We start from the raw sequence: 11869 nt of genomic DNA, 5'->3' as shown, positions 1-11869 counted from the left end.
TGTTTATATCTACAACACTCTCAGTCACACCACATCCTTTCATCTCCGAGAATGAAGTCGTAGACATTAAAACAGTGAGCGACTTCCTCACACCACATTGTTCATTCATTATTAATTAAGTACTTTTAGCGGTTACAAGTGAAGGAGGCAATAGTCCAAATGTCTTGGTGTAGTAGTAGCAGTAATGAAACATGTTTCAGGAGTAACATATCTTTATAGGGAGGCCAAAAATGAGCAGGAATGACAATGCAGAGATTTAGGCAAAAACATGCAATTTTAGGAGCTAAAAGTCAGATAGAAATATTTCCAAAATGCATGAAGAGTTTTTATTTATCTCTAAATAACAAAAACTGAGTTAAATCAGTATTTGGTGTGACCACCCTTTGCTTTTTTTAAGCACCCGTACTCCTACAGTTCCTCAAGATACCATGCAAGGGTCAGCTTGATGAAAATTATGTCATCTGCCCAAGTTAAAAGTCCACTTGGACAGCGCAGGCATCCTAAAAGTTGTAACTGTGCAGACATTGGCCTTAACTCTGGCTTTGTCAGAATGATCAGATCCTGATCACTCTACATGATGGATGAACAAAAATTGCACTCTGTTATTGCGCAGACTTGAGATGATTTTTAAGTCATTATTGGTGAATCGTTATTAACGAATTAGAGATCGGACTTTGGGAAAGCAATATGATACCTTGATATTTTGGTTCTATAACAACATGCAGCTGAAAACAATTTGCAAATGTTTTAACCACAAATTAACAAATTATCTATCAATCATTCAGATATGTTAATAATGACTTCTAATGGCTTTTAAATGACTTACAATACATCAGTGATATAGTAGACTGTTTATGTACTGACTGCAATCTATTTAATTTATATTTTGATTATTTTCTAAAGACTAATTTTACAGTAATTGGGTTTTGAAGGAGATATTTGTGATATTTTAACTAAATAAAAAGCATGGCTGCTTCTTTCTTTACATGGTGTAGATATTGTTCCCACACTATACTCCTAATATAAACGTCATGCTTTGCTCCCATTCGGCCACTGCCTTACGTCTCCTACTCTTCTCCATCTTCACCCTTGACCCACTTTCTGGTTTACTCCCTACAGTCTCATCAATCAGAGCCAACACACAGCTTTCTGGTGGTATCGGCTTTCACCGATCTGCTCAAAAACACTTCCAACTATACAAATCAGTAATGGGGATCAATAAAAAACAAATGTGAGTATATGGCTGGACGCACAACGACAGATTGAGCAATCCTTGTGTGCACACAGCTGCCACGCTGCACACAACATTATGGACCAACTGTTCATGTATTCTGACTTACATTCATTTCCTAAAGATCTGGTATAACTTTATTCCAACCTCTATTCTAACCTCAACCCTGCAACTAAGTCTTCACCATAAAACCTAAATGGATAGTTCAACAGTTTTAGAAATACAGTCTTTCTTGAGCTGGATGAGGTGACCATTACCACTTTGTTATGTCCATTAAATTTACTTACACCTCGATCAGACACTTGGTTCAATACAGATTTAACAACATGTGTTTATTAATTACCTTCGGAGGTGATGAAAGATGAAATTAGCAACCTTGTTTGGATTAATTTTACTCCCAGTGTTTCCCAACTTTATGATAAACTAAATTAACTGACTCTTAGACCTAGCTGTATATTAAGAGTATTGTCAATCCCCAAAGCTTAACCATGTGGGGATCTATGTTCTACCTAAAAATAGGAAGTAAGTCTCCATAATGGCATTTTTAACAGGTTCTTGCACTTATTTTATTTGTTTATATCATGCTAATTCATGGCAACCGTCATCTCAGGGCGCTTAAGGTCACGTTCCTCTGAGATTATAATGTAGAGAACTCCAACGATTTGTTTTGAGCAAGCTTTTTTTGAAGAAAAAAAAAAATCCCTTTTAACAGGAAGAAATCCCCTGCAGAACCAGGCTTGGGGAGGGCGGCCATTTGCCTCAACTGGTTGGGGTGAGGGGGAAGAGAAAAGGATAGCAACGAAACATTAAAAAACAACAACATACAAATAACACATTAGACAAACAAAAACTCGTGAAAATACTTGTAATGTGACTAATACAAGTAGACTTCAAGCCTTAAACCGTAAAGTGGTTGACAAGTTGGATGGAACATGGAACAGGACAGTACATTAGTATCAATTACACATTCAGACAGTTGAAAAATCCTGTACCACATCCCCTCATGATCTGGTTGCACTGTTATGCTGAGAAAGGCATTTTTGCTGCTGTGGTTTAGGTCCACTTGTCTCCGAAGATGGAAGGATCACTGCAAATCATTACAAAGTTCTTCTGAGTGATCATCTTTGTCAATTGATGTATCATTTTTTTTTGCCAGGAGTGATCTCTTTCAGGATGACAGTACCCTCATCCATAGGGCATAAAGGGTCAGTGAATGGTATGATGAGTACAAAAAAAGATGTGATTCATATGCTATGCCCTCCGCAATCACCAAATCTTGATCTAGTTAAACACCTATGGTAGAGTTTGGGTCAATGTGTTGGACTGCACTCTTCACTACCATTATCTAAACACCAAATGAGGACATATCCTTTAGAAGAATGGTGTTTCATCCCACCAGTAGGGTTCCAAGACTTTGCAGAATTAATGTTAAAGCACAGTGAAGCTGTTCTAAAGGCAAGTGGTGGATCAACACGTACTTCACTGAGAGATTTTATGTTGGTTTTTCCTGTGACATGGCAACCATCTGTCTAAATTACCAGAAAGAAAATTACATTTTCACTACACCTCATTCCATCTAAGTGATTATCATGTCCAGCAAGCAGTAAAGAATCCCTCAAATTATGTGAATAAGTTGTAAAATGGTATTAGGAAACCTTAACATAAGGTCCAGGGCTTATGCTTCAACAGGCCAGAGAGTCCGCCCCGTTCAAGTGTCCTTGAGCACCATCCCCTTGTAAATCAAACCCTGGCTAAAAGCAGAGACTGTCAGGGCGAGCAGATCCCAACCTGACCCACGGTTTGAGAAACACTGACTCTCTCCAGGTTTTCAGATTTTTCTCACAGTTATCTGGGAGGAACACCCTGGTGAGTATCTCTCTGCCAGACCTCTACATATGTTGGCCAGACAGCAACACACACACACACACACACACACACACACACACACACACGCACTCACATACTAAGGCCAGGTTGAGGAAGCAGCAGCGCCACACCCTGTAAGACAACCAGCTTGTCAAATGAATTTACCAGACTCAATTATACACAGGTTTTTGTGCCCAAACACATCTTGTGCAATTTCATTATTCAGTGAAATGGGTTTTTTTGCAGGAAATACTGATCAGTTGTTTTTGATGTGTGCAGCAGTGGTGATGATGCTACGTCTTGCTGTCATAGCCAGCCTCGAGTAGACTCGAAGATGTAGGTTAGGATGACAACAGCAGACAAAAGTGGTTTAGAGAGGTCACTCTGGGGTTAAAGACAGGCAGGGTGGGTCTGTTTTTCCCTGCCAGGAAAATATCAAAACTCACATCTGGAACCCCTCCCTCAGAGCACAGGAATAGCCTTCAGTGCTGCTATATGACTTATCAAGATCACCTCTATTCTGATTGATTTTGTCATTTGAAATCTATACTCAAGGAAACCGAGATGGTTACTGCCTATGGTATAGCAGACTCATCAACTTAGATTATTTTAGACAATCTGCTCATCATGATACACATGATTTATTTGACTTTTTCTAAAAAAAAAAAAAAAAATCACCTATTGACATGATACAGATGTCAGAAAACACACAAATGATGTATAAAATAGCAGTTATGATAAAGCAACAAGTACAATTGGGCCACAGATGACCTCAATGAGAAATAGTTTTTATCAGCAGAGCCAGCTGTGAGGTGAGCGCTCTGAGCAAGCAGTCAACTGTGATGATAAGGAGGGTTGCCGCAAAGGTTTAAACTGTTTGGTTTGGCCTGGCCTGGCTCTGACTCCTGTTAAAACTGGGTTAAGACAAGAGAGCTGGGAAGATAAATGTTTGTGAGAATGAGAGACCAAGACAGAAGGACTGATGTTGACCAGAGGTGACAACCACACACAGGAAAGGTCTATCCAGAGAATCTAATGTCAGTAGCTCGTTGGCCTTTTGGTTTTTTTAGACTCCCTCTGGATGTCGTTTTACAGGCTCTCCTTTGAAAAGTGCTCTGACCACAACCTCTGTGTGCCTATGTGGTTTATGATCCGTATCTGGTCAGCGATCGCCACCATCTCTCTCTCTCTCTCTCTCTCTCAGAAAAAGTTCAGTTTATCAATTACTTTTAAAAGGATCCACATATCACATTTAGAAGAACTACTGAGAGCAGTAACTACATTCAGGCAAAGGAATAACATCCCACCCACTTCTTGTGGTAAACTTGTCTTTAACGGTTCACTCTGCCTGGCAGCAAGCCCAAAACAACAGTCTGTATTGAGGATTAGAAAGTTGCGTGAGATTTAAAAGAAGTGTACAAATTGGTGGAGCAGCTGGACTATAGCTTGAATTGTGGTTACTGTAATTTGGCCCTTAGGAGATCATGTTGATTGTGGTTACAGGGCAGATCCCATGAACAATATCACTGACACTGAGTAAAATTAGGACAGAAGTGTCCTTCGCAATGATGCAAGGGTCAACAAAAGGGTGGAGAGCTGAAGCATAGCACTTGCTTGTCTGTTTATCACAGGGTTGGTTGTTATATCTGGCGTAGCCTTGGACAGCAGCTCCAGGGGTTGATCTTAAACCACTTTGTCCTCAAATGAAGAAAAGCCTTGTACAAGTGTAGTCCATTTACCATAGAGATGAGTAATATGGTGCGTGTTTTACAGATTAACATAACTCTGTGAAAGGTAGAGTCACCCCTTGGGTTTCATGGACCCTAAACAATTCATAACAAATCACAATGGAACAAACCTGTACTGTGGTGTGCAACAGATGTCAGTGTTAAAGATAATATGACATATAAGGGTACTTCAAAAAGTTCTCTGCCTCTCCCAGAAAACTAGGGCATAATTATAATTTTGGGGTATTATTGTAGGTTAAAGCCTTATATTACTGTCCACAAAACCCCAAATGTTTGGGGTAATTTCTTCACAGGTAATGTCCAGGTGATACCAAAAAATGGACAAGAAGGAAGCCAAAGCTAAATGTTGATATCCATAGTTTTGGCTGTGTTGAACAGTCACATGGTCTTTCTTTGGTTTCCCTCTTGCTTACTGATTTTTAACGAGTGTCACCTACAAAGAAATGACAACAAACATTAAAGTTTTTCTGGACAGCAATATATATCTTTATAGCATACTGTTATGCCCCAAAATAGGAGTTATGCTGTTTGTTTCTAGAATACGCCAAGAACTTTTTGAAGTACCCTTGTATATGAGAATACCACTTCAATTAGTGTTTAAATACAGGGCCATTACAAAACCACTATATGGAAAACTACTCTATGTATTGCAGTAGTCTTTGTAAAACAATAAGTCAAGTCTTTTGTTGTAGCCTCATATGTAAGAACAAGAATACTGACTCCACCATGAGACCCTCTAATCCTCTGACCTCTTCTGAGGCTTCTCCTCCTCGCCTTCTTCCTCACAACACTTATTACTCCTGACCCCCTGCCTAACCGCGATCTTCAGACTTGATTTAGTTGGCTCCCTTTATTGGACACTGGATACATATTATTGCTCGACTTGTTTATTTAAGTTTTAAGTAGTCGTTGTTGGGTGGTTACAGATGCTTAAGGGCAGTCTGACAGATTGCTCCGTCTGAAACAGTTTCATGCTTCCAACAGGTTTCACACTTGACGAGAACAGACCGTGGACAGAAATTAAAGATGTTTCAACAGGAGGAAACCGTTTGTCATCACAGGATCACCTTTGTTAGTACTGATTTAAAAAGAATCAAAGCTTTACAATGAACATTTTATTTTATACAGTATAAACATAGGAGTATTTATGCTCCAAGTGCTTCAAGGCTTAGGATCCAGACAGAAGATTGATACAGACATGGCAAAATTACAGGATTCGGAATGATATTTTTGTAGTTTTATATTCTGATCATGCCGCTTGCTAATTTAGAGGCTCTGTGAACACTGGGTTGGCTTTTATTCTGCAGTATGAGACATCAACCCATGTGTTGAAAGGAAATCAGTGACTTAGCAGCACTATAAAATACGTGTGTGGTGGTGTAATCGTTCTTTGGAAACAAAAAAATCTGAATTCGACTGGTTCCGCGAACAAGATGTAGCTCTATGATGCTTGCAGTTTCTTTGGAAAATCAGGTGTTTGTGCACACGCTAACTGATAAAATGTTGCTTGAGCCAAAAACAGACGCCAGAACTAACGCCAAAGAGAGAGTCAGAGAACACCAGTTATCAGATGAACACGGCTGCTCTTTAAGACAGACAGAAATAACCCAAACCTCAAGTCTAGTTCCATGTAACCTGACTCAGCATGATGACATTTAAGGCGAATTACCTTCCACCTCGTCATGGTCAAATCAATTATCCTCATCTCGGTAACATAGGCCATATTTATGAAACCAAAGTCAAACTGTCTGGATCGACCTCCATCATAGGGCTTAGCACAGGTATAGAGAGCAGCACTTAATGTGAGATTGAGTGATGAAGCAACAGGGGAGAGGCCAAATGAAATTATGTGGCAGAAAGAAGAAGACAGTGTAAATGTGGGGCACTAAGAAACACAGACACAACAGTGTACCACTATTTTGAGAAAGCAGCCTTGTAATAATTCCCACAATGAAACTAAATCATTATGTCAGCCACAGGGAAAGACTAAATACTAATGGGAGAGGAATGTCAGATTATTTTTTGGCCTTGATTATTTTACAACACATTGCCTTAAAGGTAGGCAAAATTCCTTTTTTAAAAATATTTTTATATTTTTTTATTTTTTTGCTAAGAAACTCAAATATATGCCAGTCACCAAGAACATTAAATGAGATGTGAAGTGAATTGTCATCTTGTTAAAACACAATGTTCCCCTGGGAAACCTTGGGTTCTGGCATGTATGTGGATGTGACTTTGAGATGTAACAGTCACCAAAACACACCACATTACAAAAACTGCTCAAGAAAAGCTCAAGGAACATAACAAAAAGTCCAACCTGCAAACTCCCCAGATATTAATCAGATCGATAACCTGCGGGATGCCCTGGAACAAGCCTCATGCATGGAGGTGGCCCTACCACAACTCATTGGACCCAACAGGTCTGCTGCCAACATCCCAGTGACAGACACCACAGAATACTCATAGAGGTTCAAGGTCCATGTCAGAGTTGTCTGGGTAGCATAGGGTAGACTTACATCATTTTTAGCTGGTAGTTTTAATGTTGTGGCTAAACGGTGTACAGTCTTGCCGTTGGTTTTGTAGTTGTAACTACCAAAAAGAAGAAATTTGAGGTTTATTTAGCTTTCTACCTCAATAGTGCTCCGTATGCTATTCGGGGTAGTGATTTATTTGTAGCTTATGAATTTACAAACTGCCAGTGCCCATGCTGTCTTATTTAATTTGAGCAAGATTGTATAGTGACTAAGTGCCAGCTGAGGTTGTTTTTGTTTACTCTGCCATCTGTGATTTTAGCACTCCTTATGCTATTGCATGAACCTGCATATAATTTGTGTCGTGATACAAATCACAGTGTACAGATCGCTGAGATACAGGACTACTTGTAGCAGCGATCTTTGATAGATTTGGCATTTGTTGTCACCACCTAGTAATGACATAGCAATATCTATAATTTTGATAATTACAGATAACTTAGGCGCAAGAAGGGAAACCATGGCGATCTGCTGTACCAGGCAAAGGTTGAGGTTCCCACTGGATAGCCAGGATTGAGCATCACTGGACATAAACCCCACAACAGTTTCCATGTGCATCCGGAAGTAAAGTTCGTCAGGCCTCAGAGCAGGTGGAGATGGTGGAGGCCACAGGGTTGTGGGTGTCTTTAAACTGTGAAACTCATGGTATGAGGGGAACCACCAACTGCAGCCTCCACCAGGGAAGGACTGGGCATGAACGGAGGCAAAAAGACTCCAAGGCAGCCGAGTACTATCGCATCTTGGGATACCCGCAGGGAGAGAGAAGGAGGGTGACAGGGTTCCATTATCAAGGGACATGATGAATTGTTTCTGAACCTGGGAGGTACAACACTAAGGATATTTTCCTGTAACGGAACTTTGTGTTTTGTGCTTTCATGTTTTTTTCTAATGCATTTAAGCGAAACTATGGAACATACTATTCCAGAAGTATCACTTTTGCTATTGAAGAAGTGGTCTATCACTGATACATATTACTGTCATTTAATCGCCCAGGTCTACTTGTTGTTCACAGTGGACCAGTAGACCACAGGTGACCCCAGGTTACATAACTGACATAGACAAGCTCAGTTTTGTATCATGGGGTGAAGAATATCACTTTGGGGACTCAACTGTTCTCATTTTCTCCGTTTTCATATCAATATATCTACCTCGGTCCTCCTTAAGTATAACAATATTAGAGTATATAAGTTCCATAATAACAACTCTGTTACGCTCCCAAATACGACCAAGATTTTCCTGTCGTATCGCTCTGGTGATCTGAGGGGGTGCCTGTATTGAGTTAGCAAGATTGACAGGTTGATGTGTTTGGGGGGCCTAAGCTGCCTTCTGTGTTACCGCACACTGTCAGGTCTGGCTTACATATCCCATTAAGGGTGGCAAAAGAGATAGACGAAGAGGGATGACGGGGACGAGAGGGTCAGTAAGAGTCAACAAGAAGGATGGATTGCGTAATTGCAGTGAAGGGGGTCAGATAAAGCGAAAAATTGGAACCAGTGGATCAGTAGAGACCTAAAGAGAAAAATGGGGATATGATGTGGAACAAAGATGAGGATGCAAGTAAAAGCGAATGGAGGTTAAGACATTTGGCAGGAAAAATTGATTATAAGGTAATATAAGCTGCAATGAGCACTGAAAAAAAATATTTGAGGGGAAAAGATGGATGTGATGGAGGTGTAGGGATGCCAGGTATTGGTATGTGTCTCAATATCCTCTGAGTTGCATACTAATGGCAACATCACTCATATGTTTCAGATCCAGCTTTGTTTCTTTACATACTTCTCTCCATGTGGATGTCTTTATCTTTGCTGTGATGGAACAAAACAAAAAGAAAAAAAGAAAAAATACAAGATTGCCATTGTATTCAGTTGGGGAGAAGTAATGGAGATGATGAAGTAGTTTGGGGAGACGAGTGGTGCAGATCACTTACAAAGGCATAGAAAAAGTTAACTGTCCTTCACAGCAAACTGAGAATAGTGATTTTTAGCTGTCAAAAATTCTTTATGTTGGTATTTACATCACAAAGACCTATTGCGGCGATGTGGGGGGGAAAAAAAAAGTCAAGTCATTGTTGTTCATGTTGCACATTTTAAACACATTGAAGAGTTTAAATATTAAGGTTTAGATCCTACAATATTATGTATAATACAATACAAATTTCTGTGCCTAATTAAATATTAAGGTTAAAATTTAAAGAATATTATATGCTCTATTAAAGATTCCTTATATCTTAACAGGCACATTGGTGAGAATGGAGAGGACAAACTCCCAACCATCTACCTCAACCAGTCGGGGTGAGGTTGAAAGGGGGCATGTCCAGAGCTTTACCTGCAAAGAGGTACAGAAAAAAAGTTAATAACATGTAATAGTGTATATAAATGCATAGAGGAAGCGATGATATTCACATTAAACAAGACGAAAACATGTGATGATAAACATATGAACAGGACAGGTAAGCACTCTGGCAATTTAATAAAGAAGTTGTGTTAGAAAAGCAGAACAGTTAAATAGAAAACAGTGAACTGATTAAATCACAAGTATTATAAAAAGCAGCTATAAGTGGATATTACCTGGAAGAACCAATATAAAGGGATAAAATGTGTCTTTAACTTGATTTAAACTTCACAACAGTGGGACAGGATGTAATATGTAATAAGAGACTGGGTGCAGTGACCAGAAAAGCCTGGTTCTTTAAATTTTGAGGCATAAGTGGAAAACTGAGAGGAAGAAAAAACGAAAAAGTTAAGGGTGGTGCAACATAGCACTGCCTCTTAAACATTTCATGCAAGCATCAGAATTGATGTGGCAGAACCAGACATACTGTCATTTATTTTTGATTCATTTCTTGTCAAGAATCCGATGTGTTATGCTAGCGGTGGCAAATGTGTAGCCTGGAGCCTTAGAGGTCTGTTAAACTCACTTATTTCTTCATCTACACAACCAGGACTTCTTCATTTTCAAACTCGCAGTCAGGAGACAATGTTTTAGGCAACTCATCAGATTTTGGGAACCTTCCTCTGAAGTTCAAAACTCTTCTCCCCAAGAGCCGTAGAAGAAAATGGTATGGTCTCTCAATCACATTTTAAATGTTCACATTTGGTTTGTTGCTTGAGAATTAAACTTTTGAACAAAAATGTAAAAAGTGACTCAATATTCTACTTTTCCATTTCTGTTTTGTGCTTGTGGCTGGACTACAGTCACATTATGTACCACAGGACCTTGCAATGTTTTATCAACTACACTGTATGTTAGGTTTTGGTAAAATCACAAGAGACAGTAGGGGGGATGATGGGCAGCCGGAAAAGTGAAGTCGAGTAGAATAGCAACAAGAAGAAGAAGAAAAAAAAAGAAGACAAAAAGCAAAGGAACAGGGTGACACAAGGGAGACAAATGGAACTGAAGAGAAGGATAGGAAATGGACTAAAGTCGAAATGGAGACACCAATGGGAGATTGGGAGATGAAGAGGGAAGGGGAAATGGAAACCATGTGCAGTTACATAAAATTTGTGTCAACCTCTCGCTGAGAGACAGAGTAGGATGGTAGAAAGGAGAGAAGGCTTGTTGAGTGAAAGAGAGATATCAGTAGGTTTCAGTGGTGTGGTTCCTCTTATCCTCAAAGCCTCCTGCTCTCTTACTGAGATCTGAAAGTAGGCCAAGAGGGAAAAACACACATGGAGTTAATGCCTTTAATGATAAATAGTGCTTGTAGACTTCTCTGGTTTGCATTTCTGCAAGTAAAAACACAGCCTAATGAGCTAAATTCATGTTTCTATGTATTCAGGGACTTACATGCATAAATCGTGAAGCTGATACTCTAGATTCCAGATTACATATAAGATGCTGATATATATAGATTTAGTTTAATTGCTCAATCATAACAGGTATCATGGGCACTTAGGTGCATCAGAAAAATGCTCAGATGTTTGGGCAAACAAGCCTAGAATAAAACCATGCAGCAGTGATTGTGTTCCACAGTGGTGAATGACTTTCCTGTGTTGTTCAAAACACTCTCAGTATGTTGTATTGCTTACTTCATGCTCTGTGGGGATTGGGTGGTGGGGCAGAACAGGCCTGGGAGGTGGCAATTGGAAAAGTCTCACCTTTTTTTTTTGATTCTCACAAACTTTTCATCTTATCCTCGTGAAAATTCATCATCTCAACAGTGACAGCACACAACACAAAGGCGAACCTGCAGTGCAGTGTGCCATGACACTGACGTCCAAGCCTGATCTTAGCTGTCATTCGCAAACAACATTTCGGGGATGTTTTTCCTCTGCATGTCCAATAAACGCTCATATTATACACATCTTAAAAATGTTCACAGCCAACATTTTCCAGTTGGGTAATGCAGGAATTAGTCTTTACATCAGAACATTCGGTCCAGTGCCAGTGTTTCTTACCAATCTTAAAAGTAAATGAATAATTCAGAGTCTTCTTGTCATATGTACAAAGTAAAGCTCATAAAACACAATTACATTCTTACAAACCACACAACC

The sequence above is a fragment of the Stegastes partitus genome, unplaced genomic scaffold, assembly GCF_000690725.1.
Source record: "Stegastes partitus isolate 25-593 unplaced genomic scaffold, Stegastes_partitus-1.0.2 Scaffold322, whole genome shotgun sequence".
Classification (NCBI taxonomy): domain Eukaryota; kingdom Metazoa; phylum Chordata; class Actinopteri; family Pomacentridae; genus Stegastes; species Stegastes partitus.
Note: the sequence above shows the minus strand (reverse complement) of the source record.